General features: G+C 40.4%; 1 protein-coding gene and 1 pseudogene across 13 annotated transcripts in view; one reads left to right on the forward strand and one right to left on the reverse strand.

The window, feature by feature from the left end:
* Positions 1-16,179, forward strand: part of ATRX (ATRX chromatin remodeler) — a 349,866-nt gene that overhangs the window by 39,300 nt on the left and 294,387 nt on the right. The window lies entirely within an intron of this gene.
* Positions 13,957-15,017, reverse strand: LOC308239428 (Krueppel-like factor 17; annotated as a pseudogene). Its single transcript has one exon. The product of its transcript is annotated as a Krueppel-like factor 17 (transcript).

Raw genomic sequence — 16,179 nt, forward strand, 5'->3', positions numbered from 1 at the left:
ATTTTATGAAAATTGTTTCTAATTTTTTGTCAAATTAGTATAAAGACAATATTTTTAATTGTGTTTGATATTTTAATAGTATACATATGTGAATTTTTCATCATATTTGCTGGAGGGTTTTTTCCAGATTTATTTTCCTTTTTATTTAAATTATTATGGTCTTGAAACTTCATTGTCACTTGATTTGCTTAGGATTTTCAACATAAAAGAAAGGTTATAGTGGGCAGAGATGGGGAATAGCATTCAATGGAAAACAGAACTAGTTTTTATCAGAAGTAAAAGGACCATAAATGTTCTTATAACATGTTCATAGACATGTGTAAGAATATAATGTTTATACTCTTGCTTTATCTTTAACAATTTTAATAGATTTTTCTAACTTTTTTATCGTTGATATTATATTTAAATTTGCTATTGCTTTCTCTAAAACCCAGCTCTGAAAGTTTTTATGTAATTATGCTTTCAGAAGTAAGAATTTCATGGTTTTGAGTATTATTAAATGGTATAAATATTATTTTACCTTTTAAGAAATTGCTGGGACCATATCTATATAGCTACATTTATTTTAATTCCTATTTCTTGTTTACTGTATTTCTGATTTCCAAGAAAATTGCCTGAGAATGGAGTATTTCCTGTATGTGGATACTATTCATATTTAATGATATCCTTTTAAGGAAACATGGGTATAGTTTATGTTCCTGAGTTTTGAGTAGTGTGACCTAGTTGTGATCCAATTTTAAGAGTGAGGACAAAACATGCTCTTCTCTTAATAAGTTTGCTTTATTAAAGTTATAAAAATTATTTGTGTAATGATAGTTAATAAATTTTATTTGTTGCATGCACTTTTCTAAAAATTAGGAAATGAGAGGGGGAAGAAGTTTGTCCTTACTCTTGGGCCAGATCTCTGAGGATTGTTGAGTCTCTCGCTTTTGACATATGAGAAATTAAAAAAAATAAAGAGTGGAATGATGGGCACAGAAGATTTATTATAGTATATACAGTAAACCCTCGATTTTGCAGACCTCGATTTAATGTACTTCAGATTTAATGGATAAAATTTCTAGTCTGTATGTCATATGTGAAAATTAACACCGTGTTAATTTTAAAATGCTTTTAACTAAGATTTACTTATAATTAAGTTAACATGTTAAAATTCACTGTTGTTTTTTAAAAATATATTTTTATTGTTTTCAGAGATGAAGGGAGAGGGACAGAGAGAGATAGAAACATTAATAATGCCCTAACTGGTTTGGCTCAGTGGATAGAGCGTAGGCCTGCGGACTGAAAGGTCCCAGGTTCGATTCTGGTCAAGGGCATGTACCTTGGTGGCAGGCACATCCCCAGTAGGAGGTGTGTAGGAGGCAGCTGATCGATGTTTCTCTCTCATCGATATTTCTAGCTCTCTTTCCCTCTCCCTTCCTTTCTGTAAAAGATCAAGAAACATCAATGATGAGAGAGATTCTTTGATCGGCTGCCTCCTGCATGCCCCATGCTGAGGTTTGAGCCTGCAACTCTGGCATGTGCCTCTCGATGCTCAACCACTGAGCCTTGCTGGTCGGACCCACTGTTATTTTTAACAAATTTTAGCAAAAGAGGCCATATGTTGGGGAAAAAAACACACTGTAGTAATTTCCCTGACATAAATATTACATATCTACTATAATCTATATATTATTTATTATTTTTAAAAAATATTTTTTTATTTATTTCAGAGAGGAAGGGAGAGGGAGAGAGAGAAAGAGAAACATCAATGATGAGAGAGAATCATTGTGCCCTTGACTGGAGTTGAACCCTGGACCCTTCAGTCCGCAGGTCAATGCTCTATCCACTGAGCCAAACCAGCTAGGGCTATAGTCCATATATTTAAATCCAAGAGGTGAATGATTAGCACGTCATCACATCAAATTGGCACAGTAATTGGTTCTTTTGTCACGTGGCTTGACTTTCTGCAGTTTATTTTTAAATAATAGTTTATTAAGTTTTGGAGAGAGAAAGAGTGGGAGAGAGGGAAGAGAGAGAGAGAAATATCAGTATTGATCAGCTGCCTCCTGCATGTCCCAACTGGGGATTGAGTGAGCCCATAACCCGGGATTGACCAGGAATTGAACCAGCAACCTTTCAGTGCCGGGGATGATGCCCAACCAACTGAGCCACACCAGTTAAGGCATCTGCAGCAGTTTTAAGGCATGCTGACTGATGTTCTGACATGCGCTAAGCCACGTCCTAGCTGTGTGCATTTGTTTGCTCTCAGTGACTGGTGAATGCATGTATTCACTAGACCTATTTAGTATAAATTTAAAATTACTGTGATACATATAGAAAACATTTCTGTGGAATTAAACTTTTCATACACACTTAATTTTAATTACACAAATGTGTCTACATAAGTAAAAACAGGTTAATGTTAATGTTTTAACATATGAATTTAGAAAACCTACTCTATTATATAATGAAAATGAGCTTTTGGCTTTAATGGACACCCCTTTCCTGAATTAGTTCGTTATATCGAGGTTTTACTGTATTTCCCATTCAGTGATGATTGCTTGCTTGGTCCACTTAACAGTTAAAATAGTTCGTGAGGGAATGAAAAAAACTTCGAAACTTTGGGCAATATAAAATAAGTCAAGTTATTTTCAGGTCATGGAACATAGAATGAAATATTGAAGAAGCACTGGACTAAGACCATGCTTTTGTAACTTTTAGTTCTGGGTCTTCTAATAATTGTGTGACCATAGGACTCATTTTTTCCTTTTTATCTAGTCCACTCCCACATTTTAATGCGCTTTTAGCTCTAAAATTCTATCCTTATGACCGGGTAGGTTATATAACAGTCTTGTGACATACTTAGATAAAAAGAGTAAGGCAATAGCATTTCAGAAATACAATTTGGGGTTGGATCTCCTTAAAGAGATAGACTCTTCCTTTAGTCCAAGTATGGTGTCAATTAAAATGGAGGAATGTTTGGACCTATACATTGCAGAGGTAAAGGGAACTGCTAATTGGGTATTATTTCTAGGAGTGGACATGCACCTGATTTACTCTTAAAATCAAATATTAGGTTGGATTGATCTCTTTCAGAAGCAAATTTAATAGCTGGAATGTATCTATAACAGTCACCTAATAAAGTTCTCTGATTTTACAAGTGAGAAAACTGAAGTTAAAATTTGCTTATGGCCAAAACCGGTTTGGCTCAGTGGAAAGAGCGTCGGCCTGCGGACTGAAGGGTCCCGGGTTTGATTCCGGTCAAGGGCATGTACCTTGGTTGCGGGCACATCTCCAGTTGCAGGTGTGCAGGAGGCAGCTGATTGATGTTTCTCTCTCATCGTTGTTTCTAGCTCTCTATCCCTCTCTCTTCCTCTCTGTAAAATATCAATAAAATATATTAAAAAAAATTTGCTTATGGTCAGAGATCTAATTAGTAATTAGAACTAGAACCAAGATTATTTTACTTCACCCTGTTTAGGGCTCTTGGTATAGTATTATGTTTTTTAATGGTCTTTTAGGATTTTTTCTATGTATTTCATAATTTAGTAACAAAGTATTTTTCTATATAGTGTGTCAGAACTCTTGTTTGAGAACATAAAGTACATTTGTTATGTCTTACAGTGATTTTTACATTTTTCTATCACTGCCACAGTCTCAAGGAAGTAGTTCTATTGTGACACTGGATTATTTAGAACCTTTTTATTTTTAAATACATATTTTTATTGATTTCAGAGAGGAAGGGAGGGGGAGAAAGATAGAAACATCAATGATGAGAGAGAATCATCGATTGGCTGCCTCCTGCACGCTCCCTACTGAGGATCGAACCCGCAACCTGGTCATGTGCCCTTGACCGGAATCGAACCTGGAACCCTTTAGTCCGCAGGCTGACACTCTATCCACTGAGCCAAACCAACTAGGGCTAGAATCTTATTTTTTTTAAAAATTTTATTGATTTCAGAAAGGACGGGAGAGGGAGAGAGATATAGAAACATCAATGATGAGATCATTGATAGGCTGTCTCCTTCACGCCCCACACTGGGGATTAAGCCTGTCACCTGGGCATGTGCTCTGACCAGGAATCAAACCATGACCTCCTGGTTCATAGGTCAATGCTCAACCACTGAACCATGCCAGCCGGGCTAGGGTCTTCTTGATACTTATATTCCTGTTCATTTGCTTAAGAGTTGTTTCCTTACTATTTAAATTAAGGTGAGGTAATTATTTACTGAAATCACTACAGTATAGCTCAGAGAGGCTAAGGGAGCTTTCCAAGAGTATATAATCAGTGAGATAGTTGTTTTTGATAAAAAAGGTGTGTTTTTTCCCTAATCTCAAAGTAGTTTGTATGTGCTCCCTGTTGCAATGTGCAATTTTTACTTTGGATTTGCATAGTCCATAATTTTGACCTGTTTTAAATTCAATAGCCAGTTTGACAATATGACCGTTAGATGTCAGATTGTGTAGATTACATTTGCTAGGAAGAGTAGTAGTCTTGATGCCTGCTATAGTAGGAGTGTGTCATATGTTTTTATATATTACTGCAACTTGGATCTCCATTTATCACCTATGATTTTATTATGGTGAGCAATGTGGAATAAGCGAAAAGTTGGTTACAGAACAGTTAACCTTCTCTCATATTCTTTGATTAGAGTGGGCAAAGCCCAGCAGCTTGGATCAGATTTATGGAACTCATGTCAAGTCCTGGTAACTCTTAATATTTTTCTAGATGCAGACTATAATAGTAGATCAAGGAACATGGAGGTACCCAGCAGATTTAGAACTGACTGTCCATAAACACAAGGATTAGTACCTTTCTAGGAGATTATGGTTTACGGATCAGCCAGGATTAGTTATATTTTTAATATAAAACATTTAAACAGTTTATTTTATTTGCAAAGTAGCAAACATCTAAGTATAGAAATAAGATACAGACTTTTAATCATTCAGCTTATTCAACAAATACTTATGAAATGGCTGTTCCACTAGTTACTGGGGGATAATACAGTGGTGAAGTAGATATTATTCTGTGTCCCTTGGGAACTGTTTCTTTATAGTGTCAAATATATTTGCGGAATTTAAAAAAATGTTTTTATTGATTTCAGAGAGAGGAAGGGAGAGGAAGAGAGAGAAATATTGATGAGAGAAGCATTGATTGGCTGCCTCCTGCACGCCGCCTACTGGAGATCGAGCCCACAACCCCAACATATGCCCTGACTGCAACCTCAACCTCTGAACCTCCGAGTGCATGGGGTAATTAATGCTAGCCAGGCTATTTGTGGAATTTTTTTGTAGTCAATTAGAATATGTTTAATTATAACCATGGTTGAATTGGTGTAAATTCAGGACATAGGACTCAATTGTTTAAAGATCCCATCTAGTCCTGGCTGGTTGTTCAGTGGTTAGAGCATCAGCCCGTGGACTGAAGGGTCATGGGTTCGATTCCTGGTCAAGGGCATGTATCTGGGTTGCAGGTTTGATCCCTGACCCTTTCAGGGCCCATTTGGGAAGCAACCAGTTGATGTTTCACATGGATGTTTCTCTCTCCTCCCCTCCTCTGTCCCTTCCACTCTCTCTCTAAAGATCAATGGGAAAAATATCCTTGGGTGAGGATTAAAAAAAAGAAGAAGAAGAAAGGCTCCACGCAGTTCAAATATTGCAAACGTATTTCCAGAATTCTTAAAAATATGTTTCTCTATTCTTTACTAACTATATTAAAAGCAAACCTTTACTTTTTAAGTACATTGTAATTAAGATCTGGCTAAGGTATGATTTGGGAGTTATCGGCTGGATTTATAGATCTTGGCTTTACAATTTATTTGCATTGTGACTTTGTGCAAGTTATCTAACCTGTATTGTACCTGAATTTGCACATCTGTAAAATGGGGATAATTATAGTACCTATGTTACAGGGTAGTTCTGAGGATTAAATGAGGTAATGCACATTAAGCACCTAGAACAGTGCTTGTCATATGTTAGATATTTAATAAATGTTAGATATGTTTTTTATTTTTATCAGTTTGTGTATATGTTGCTGGTGATTGAGTCTTCTGTAGGAAAACCCAATGAGGGCTAAGGGCAAGGGACACTTAAATGAGTGACTTGGATGTGTTTATGAAATGAATTCACAAATAAGCATTAATCCATGTTTAATTGAATTTAACCAGAAGGGTGTAAGTTTAAACTCTAGATTTTTTTTTTTACGTTAAGTGCTTATTTATAACACATTTGAGTGCTTACAGGTCATTATTCTAGGATATAGAACACTGAACTAGGTATTAAAATAATACTCTGTATATCTAACTTTTTTTATTCTGGAAAATTACAACATATTCAGAAAGAAGAAAATAGAACACTGCAAGTACATATCACCAAGCTTCAACAATTACCATCTTGTAATTAGTAGAATTTCATATATATTCACCCAAGTCTCCCTCACTGAATTATTTTAAAACAAATTACAGACATATTATCATATTGAAGATTTAAAAATAAAGTTAGCCCTAGCCAGTTTGGCTCAGTGGAGAGTGTTGGCCTGCGGACTGAAGGGTCCCGGGTTCCATTCTGGTCAAGGGCACATGCCCGGGTTGCAGGCTTGACCCGCAGTAGTAGGGGGCATGCAGGAGGCAGCCAATTGATGGTTATTTCTCATCATTGTTGTTTTTATCTCTCTCTCCCTCTCCCTTCCTGTCTGAAATCAATAAAAATATATTAAAATAAATAAATAAACTTACTATACTATGGGGAGTTGGCCTAAAATGAACTACACTATATTTGTAAAAATACAAGTTGTCTTATTTCCTTTGTTGCCAGTACAAAAAACAGGTTGCCCTCTTGATTTAATATATATATATACACACACACACACACACACACACACACACACACACACATATTTTTTTATTTATTTCAGAGAGGAAGGGAGAGGGAGAGATAGAAACATCAATGATGAGAGAGAATCATTGGCCGACTGCCTCCTGCATGCCCCACACTGGGGATTGAACCCATGACCCGGGCATGTACTCTGACTGGGAACTGAACCTGGGACCCTTCAATCCTCAGGTTGACGCTCTATCCACTGCGCCACGCTGGCTGGGCTTGATTTCTTTTAAGTGATAGTGTTTTTAGGGTATGGCGTTTATTATATTTTGTAGTTTAGAAGCTACTTAACACTCTATTCTGAAAATTTTCGAACTTACTACCAAAGTTGAAAGGATTTTACATATTCTCACCACCTATTCTACCTTTAACATTTTACTATGCCTATTTTATCACATATTTAGCCATCTGTCCAATTCTCCATCCGTGCAGCAATCCATCCTATTGTGTTTTTAAAAGAAATATATATTGATTTGATTTCAGAAAGAGAGGAAGGGGGAGAGAGAGAGATGAGAGAGAGAGAGAGAGAGAGAGAGAGAGAGAGAGAGAGAGAGAGAGAGAGAGAAAGAGAAAGAACATCAATCATTTGTTTTCTGTATATACCCCTACCAAGGATTGTACAACTGAGCCATTCCTGCTGGGCTAAATGAATATACTAGTAAAATAAGTGTTAACTTATTTGTTCTCAGTTAAACTTTTATAATAGTTAGTGCACATAGTAGCCTTTAGTTGCTGTACTTGTGGTCTGAATAAATAAAAATTCGTTTTAAAATGTAACAGTCATTCTAAGTATATCCTTTTAGTAGGCAGCTGCAATTCTTGCAACAAATGCATACAGGTTTTTAGGTGCTCTTAGCTTGAAAAAAAAGCTTATGTCATCTTTATCAGATGAATACTGTGCTGCCATTAAAATTTATGTTTTAGCTCTGACCAGTGAGGCTCAGTTGGTGAGTGTCATCCCATGTGCCAAAGATCACTGGTTTGATTCCTGGTCAGGGCATATGCCCAGGTTTGGGGTTCAGTCCCCAGTCAGGGTGCGTATGGGAGGCAACCAATTGATGTTTCTCTCTCACATCTAGTTTCTGTCTCCCTCTCCCTTCTGCTCTCTCTTAAAAAAGCAATAAAAACATTTAAAAATTGTTTTAGAAGAATATTTAATGGTGCAGGAAAATATTTACAGTATATTTTAATTAATGGAGGAAAAAGGTTACAAAGCAATAAAGTAACAGTTCAGTTTTGTTAAAACCAAACGCGTGTTAACATTTCCCCATGATTGCCTCTGGATGGTGGGATTTCAGGTTGACACTATTTTGTACTTCTCACTTGTCTTTATATTCCACTTTCTATAGTGTAGTTTTTTTTTTTGTTTTCTGTTTTTTAAAAAAATATATATTGTTTTTTTACAGAGAGGAAGGGAGAGGGATAGAGATCGATCAGCTGCCTCCTGCACACTCCCCACTGGGGATGTGCCCGCAACCAAGGTACATGCCCTTGACCGGAATCGAACCTGGGACCCTTCAGTCCGCAGGCCGACGCTCTATCCACTGAGCCAAACTGGTCAGGGCTAGTGGCGTTTCTTTAAAAATATATTTTTATTGTTTTCAGAGAGGAAGGGAGAGGGAGTGAGAGATAGAAACACCAATGAGGAGAGAATCATTGATCCGCTGCCTCCTAGGGCTTAGGAATTTATTTAAAAACTAGTGGCCTAATGCACGGATTTATGCACATCGAAAGGAAATTAATTAGAAGGTGGTTGGCGGGGTGGGACTGGGCGAGATGGGCTGGACACACCCTGGAGCCAACCTCCTGCGGTCCCTCCACTGCATCTGCGGAGTGAGCAGGGGTCCCTCCACCTGGCCTGCAGGGATTGGGCTGAAACCGGCTCTCCAAAATCCCCCAAGGGGTCCCGGAATACAAGAGGGCACTCGGCAAATTTGCTGTCGTACAGGGTGTGGAACACAAACGCAAGTGTGCAGTAAACCAGATTCCGGGCTGACAGTACCCCAGCAACAATATAACCCACAGCCGAAGGTGGAATCGCATGGCCTCGCGAGGAATCGGGCTCCCTCTTCTCTTGTTTTGGGGTGTGTCATCCGAGAACCACTGCTGCCACAGCTCGGCAGCTCCTGCGTTGACAGTCTGCCCCCTAGTGGTCAGTGCACATCATAATGACCAGTGCACATCATAACCACTAGGAGGGACACTTAGCATATTAGCCTTTTATATATATAGATGATTTGTTTTTCTTATTGTTGCTGCTGCATTCAATGTGAGAGAGACACATTGATTCGTTGCCTCCATCATGCCCGACTGGGACCGGGGTCAAGCCTGCAACTGAGGTATGTGCCCTTGACTGGAATCGAACCTAGGACCCCTCAGTACAAGGGCCGACACTTTATCCACTGAGTCAAACTGTCTAGGGCAATATTTAGTTGTTTTTGATGCTATTATAAATGGTATTGTTTTTTTTGTTGTTGTTAATCCTCACCCGAGGATATTTTTCCATTGATCTTTTAGAGAGTGGAATAGAGAGGGAAAGACAGAGAGAAACATCAGTGTGAGAGAAAATACATCGATTGATTGCCTCCTGCACGCGCCCCAACCAGGGCCCGGGCTGGGGAGGAGCCTGCAACCAAGGTATGTGCCCTTGACCTGAATTGAACCTGGGACCCTGTGGTCCGCAGACCAACGCTCTGTTCACTGAGCCAAACCGGCTAGGGCTGGAATTGTTTTCTTTATTTTTGGATTGTTCATTGTTAATATATAGAAATGCAGTTGATTTTTACATGTTGATGTTGTTTCCATCAACTTTATTGAATTTGTTTATTAACTAAAATTTTTTGTGTGATATTGTTAAGGTTTTTTATCTTTGTTCATTATAAAATGCCATTTTAAACAATCAGGAAATGAACAAAAATTTAAATTAATTACCATTGTTTTTTATAAAAACATTTTTGACAATATATTCATGATTATATAGCCATATTTCAGAGACTTGTGTGGTTCATTGTTATGTCATAAAGGTAGCAGCTCATCTATGGCAGCAGGTAGATGCATGCGTGAAAATGAGAAGTAGTTTTGTAAGATGTTACCATATGGAAAATGGGGTAACTGATATACAGGCTAATTCAACTGCGTGTGAATCTGCAATTATCTCAAGATGAAAAGTTTAATTTGAAAAAAGACTAGTTCCTCTGCGCATATAATTCTCCAAAATAATAGTGCAAAAAAGGTGTAACACTAATAATTTTTGGAACTCCATAGTTCCTCATGGAAAATATATAAATCAGTAAAACATTCAAGGGAGAGAACATGGCCCATAGTTAAAAACATTGACTTCAGGGCTCAAAACTTGTCTGAAATTTAGTCATTTATTATATGGTTAGCTTGCTTATGTTAAGAATTTAGATTTTGGGGGGTTCCATTTGTCAGATAGGCAGATCAGATCTCACATCTGCATCGAAACCATGTTTTAATTGTGTGGCTGTGAGCATGATCGCTGAATATGTTCTTCAATGGAGATTTTTAACCACTCTTTAAAGGGCCATTTTAAGGTCTTTTACCTAGCACCTATAGTTAAGTAATATGTAGTGCTGGTTGAGTCAGCTTCACATTTTGGTAGAGGGACGAAGAGAGTGACAACCATGTCTGGATTAAAAAGAATAACTTCTAACAGTTCACAGTTGTGAAACTCATCACTTAATATGTGCAGTTTTGCCTTAGGAAAAGATTCTTCAATTTACAAAACGATTAATAAGTTCTGCCTTTTATACAGTTGGTTTGGTGTGTTTAAAATACCATTTTCACAATAAGACAAACAATTCTAAGGACCATGTCTAATGTGTGAGTCTAGGAATGAGGTAGATTTAAAATACATATATATATATATATATATATATATATATATATATATATATATATATAGATTTCAGAGAGGAAGGGAGAGGGATAGAGAGATAGAAACATCAATGATGAGAGAGAATCATTGATCGGCTGCTTCCTGCATGCCTGCTACTGGGGATCAAGCCCGAGACCCAGGCATGTGCCTTTGCCAGAATTGAACCCGGAACCCTTCAGTCCGCAGGCTGATGCTCTATTCACTGAGCCAAACTGGCTAGGGCATGAGGTAGATTTTTACCTGAAATCAGAGCTTTTATATGAAATGAGTATTTCCAATCTAAGTAGTCATCTTGGGAGGCCACAGTGATAGCAATGATAATGTCATTCCTGAGGACATTTTTTTCTCCCCGCATTAAACTAATCACTATATTGTTTAAGAATAGGTACATATATGGTAAAAACGACAAATAAAAGCAAAGGTGAGATTAACCAATATTCAGGATAGATGTTACCTCTATGGAGGATGGGGGGATTTGATCGGAGGGGAGCTCAAAGGCTTCAGATGTATTAATTAGTATCTAGTTTTTCTCAAATGACATAAAAGGGTAGATAAGTTTTATTATTATTCTTTAAATTGCATACATGGGAAATAATACTTTTTGCATTGTATAACAAATCATAAAAGTAGAAAATAAATTAACAAAGTTCGTCCATTCTTCTGTGCTACTTATAACTCAAGCCAAAAACCTGGGAGTCATCCTTGATCATGTCCTCAACCAAATCCCATTAATTATCACTCCTAAATCTTTCTAATCTTCCACTTCCACTAGTCCAAGCCTCCTTCAACTGTCACCTGGAGCTCTGAAACCCTCTCCTCTCTTAAGGCAGTCAAAGAAACCATTTTTTAAATGTGATTATCATTTTAGTTTGAATCCAGTCTTGCCCACCTGCTAACAGAAGCAACAGATAAGTAAATTGCCCAAGACCACGCAGCCAGGAAATGGCAGGATTCAAAATCTACTAGTCTTACTCAAGAACCCGCTGTCTTTCCTACCCTTGTATTGAATAAGTTAATACTGGGAAAGGCTTAGCCAAACCTCGCATACATAGTGTAATCACTGGTTAAAGGATAGTTTGATTTCTTCTCCTATCACCCCCTCACCATTGAAGGGACTTAGTGCCCAGGTGGGAATAAAAGAGATTTTTGGTGCTGGAAAGCTGAGTCCTTGGGGCCAGTAATTGGGTATGAGCACCTCCTTGTCCCTATTTTAAAAGAAAATCATATCCACTCCCCTTGCTTGGAATTTGGATGGAGGACCTAGAGGCCTGGCTCAGGTACACTGGGGCCACTAGAACAGACCAAGGTGCATGCAGTACAGAGTTAGGGTCGGGGTGAGAGGGCAGGCATAGCTAAGGCTCTGGGACATCCCCAGCTGCTCAGAATAAGTTTGAACCTGCAGAGGTTCAGCTCTTCACCTTCGCAGCACTTTCAGAATTGTTGTCCATTATTTTTCTGCCCTATAGCAGGCACCATCATGTTCTGAATTCTTAGTGTCTAGCACCAAGCATGACCAAGGGTAAAAATCCAGGAAATGGGAAGTGTGGCTAAGCCCCATGAGCTCCTTGAGAATTCTTTTCTTCCCTGACACACTGTTTCCATGCCATCCACCATGAATCCCCACAGCTGTGATGCTTTCTGAATTATGGGATTCAAAGTATTTGCTGAGCCTGGCCAGTGTGGCTCAGTTGGCTGAGCATGGTCCTATGCACCGAAAAGCTGCTGGTTTGATTCCCAGTCAGGGCATGTACCCAAGGTTGTGGGATCAATCCTTTGTCAGGGTGCATATGCCTTTCTGACATTCCCGTTTAGGTGCTCCTCTTCTCCATGGTCACTGCACCTAGGTGGACCTCTGTCACTAGATCAAATGGTTCCTGGACTGCAGGAACCAGTCCTGATTCATCTCACTGTGGTATCACCTGGCAGTACTTGGCGTTAGACTAGGCACAGGCAGCATCTGTAGAAGGCATCATATTTTAGTGAAGAGATGTACCTCTGGAGTAGACAGATCCTGGTTGGGATCCCAACTCTGCCACTTGAAAGTTCACTGGAGAGCTTGGGTGTAAATTCCTTTCTATTAGTTTGCTGATCAAATGGCTGGCTGAGAAGCTCAGAAATGAGGTTTTGAACTACCTGTTTGAGTTGTCAGGATAGCCATTATGCCCTCAATTCAAGGGGAGAGGGAAGAACGGGCCTTTTAATACTTGGTATCTGGTACCTGAGTTCTGTAAGGAGGAGGCAAAGTTACAGTGGGGTTTTGTCCTTCTCCGCCCCAGTCTAATATCCTCCACCCCCAAAGTCACCTAGAAAACAGAGCTTAAAATAAGAACGAAGTACCAATATTTTATTTGGATGGTGTAAACTCAAGGCACTGAGAGTGAGAAAAGAAAAACAAGGCAGGGGAGAATGGAAGGTAATGCAGGGTGATAGCAGATGGGGCCCTGCTTCATGACAAGCCTTGAAGCACAGCAGGTGTGTTCACTGGCTACTTGGGAGATCTCCCCATTGGCTGTACTGTTTGGAGAAACAGTGCCTTGCAGCAATTCAGAGAAGGGAGGGAAGAACAGGGAATTTATCTGCCTGGGTCTCTCCGAACTCCCATTAGTTAAATGTTACCCAAGAGGATTAACTCCCCCAGGTTTCTGTGTTACTAGTGGCTACTTGAGATGCCAGATCCCAGGCCCTGTGGTGGGCCATTCCATCCAAGTCTGGGAGTGGTAGGAGGAGATAGAAACTCTGGGCATGTGGCTGGTGAATTCTGGGCAGAATCTGATTGAATACATAAGATGTGTCCCAAACAGTCTAATAGTGTTTTTCTCACTAGAAAACCTTTCCCAAGGTCACATGGCTAACAAGTGGTAAAATCAGGATTTGAACATAGCCTGGCTTTGGAAACTATGGAAGACCAAGATAAGGAACTTGGATTTTTTGTAGCAGGTAAAGGACAGTCACTGAAGGGTTTCAAGTTGGGAAGTGACATGAAAAGCTTTTTAATAAAGATCCCAATCTCTACGTTGCTTCATCTTTCCATGTAGCTAAACTCAGCAAAAGTAGGTGGACCCAAAGAGGTAAGGACATCCAAGATAGTTTTTGAAGAGTCCCTGACAAGGTCCAACTCGTATGGGCTTCATTCAACACTACCTCATAATCTTTTTCTGTCTGCATCTAAGTCTATAACTACTAAAGAGACTAGCTGGTCAGAGGCAGGCAGGATCTGGGTGGAGAAGCCAAAATGAGGTTATCCGTTCATTGTTGGCCTGTGGATTGGGGGATCCTGGCACCCGAAGATGAGTCCTTTTGTGTTGCCTGAGATGGTTAGATCTCATGAATTCTCGGCTGCACTGATCATATATATGTATCTGGTATCTGGTATTTATCCATATATCTCGTCCAAGCTCATCAGGATGGAAGAAAGACCACGTACAACCTTCCCACTCATATTTATAGGGCCTCTCACCTGTGTGTGTGCGTTGGTGACTCAGGAGGTGGGAGAGCTTAGTGTAAGCTTTTCCACAGTTCTCATACTGGCAGCAGTAAGGACTTTGAACTGGGGCTCTTCTCCTGGGAGCCCTTTCTAGGGCCCTACACTTCTGCTCTGCTCTTTGTGGAGCAGGTACGGGCCGCTCTGGTAGTAAGGTGTCTTTCTAGGATGCTAGCTGGCTAACAGAGTACTGGGATTCTAAAGTCAGCAATGATAGGGACTCATCTGGGGGCATTCCACAGTTGTGGGGATTTCTAAGGGACAACATCTGAGCCAAAGAAAGGAGTCATGCCTGGCACCCAGCAGAAGGCAGGGTTGGAGGCAATAATATTTTAGATGTTAAAGAGTCTATTAGAAGGTACTATAGGGTGGCCAGAATAATGCATTGTTGGTGTCCTCATGTGGGACACTATGACTGGTGGCCCATGGTGGGCATCTTTAGATTCCCATTGAAGGTCATGGCCACTACTGGAATATTGGGCTTTCCTAAGGACATCATCTGGGGCCCCTTGAAAATCATCATTACTGGTTGAGAGGGAGACATTCCCTTGACAATAAATCATTTGGGAAGGAGGGAGAGTCACTTGGGGCTAATAGTTCACACCAGGCTCAGGCAGCAACACACTGTGGCCCCATTTCATTTGCATTCTGCCCGGGCGCCTGAGCAGAAACCAAGGGGATCCTCTCCAGCTGTGGACACTGAAGGATATGTTCGATGCCTGATGAGCTATGGTTCCAAGAGGTGTGCACTCCTCTGCTTCCAGGAGATGGAGACATGTCCAAGATTTATATTGACTTCTCAGTATTCTCTGCTATCTGGTGCTGAGCTGCCTGCCACTGGTTCAGCACCTCATCCTCTTGCTCCATCTCAATCTGGGATCTGTTGCACCTTGGGACTGTGTGCCAGTCCAGACCACATCACAGCAGAGCTGAGTCCTGCTGCCTTGGCGTCTGGTGTCACGTACCTTCACGTCACAGTTGCACTGGGGGTGCAGGGCCAAGGGCTGCACCCCACTGCACCCACTGACCCATCTAGCAGCCGCTGCCGTACCCCACCCAGCCACCTGCGTAGACACTGAAGGGCCATGACCTCAGACCTTCACTGCTTCTGAGGACATTTTGAGAACTCTATTTTTGTAACCAATTTAGAAGTAATACAAGAAAATTTTCAGGAATACTTCAGATTTTGGCAAAAACTGATTTACCCTACTTAATAATCTTGCATTATTCACCATATTTGACTCTAAATGACATTTGGCTATTTTCAGAAATCACACCCATCCTCAGATTTCTCAAATGAATGAGCACAATTTTTTAAGTACTTATCAGAATTTTTTTCACCTTTGGACTCCTACCTAGACTCCTAATCCTATCTAATAAAAGAGTAATATGCAAATTGACCATCACTCCAACACACAAGATGACTGCCCCCATGTGGTCAAAGATGGCTACCCCCATGTGGACACAAATGGCCGCAACAAGATGGCCAGCAGGGGAGGGCAGTTGGGAGGGACCAGGCCTGCAAGGGAGGGCAGTTGGGGGCGATCAAACCTGCAGGGGAGGGCAGTTAGGGGTGACCAGGCCTGCAAGGGAGGGAAGTTGGGGGCGACCGGGCCTGCAGGGAAGGGCAGTTGGGGGTGACCAGGCCTGCAGGGGAGGGCAGTTACGGGCAATCAGGCTGGCAGGGGAGCAGTTAGGCAGCAATCAGTCTGGCAGGGGAGTGGTTAGGGCAGGGGTGGGCAAACTTTTTGACTCGAGGGCCACAATGGGTTCTTAAACTGGACCGGAGGGCCGGAACAAAAGCATGGATGGAGTGTTTGTGTGAACTAATATAAATTCAAAGTAAAGGAGCGGAGGGGAGAGCAAGAGAACCGGATAGAACAGCTGGATCCGGCCCGCGGGCCGTAGTTTGCCCACGGCTGGGTTAGGGGGTGATCAG

This window comes from Plecotus auritus (genome assembly GCF_963455305.1).
Source record: "Plecotus auritus genome assembly, chromosome: X".
NCBI lineage: Eukaryota > Metazoa > Chordata > Mammalia > Chiroptera > Vespertilionidae > Plecotus > Plecotus auritus.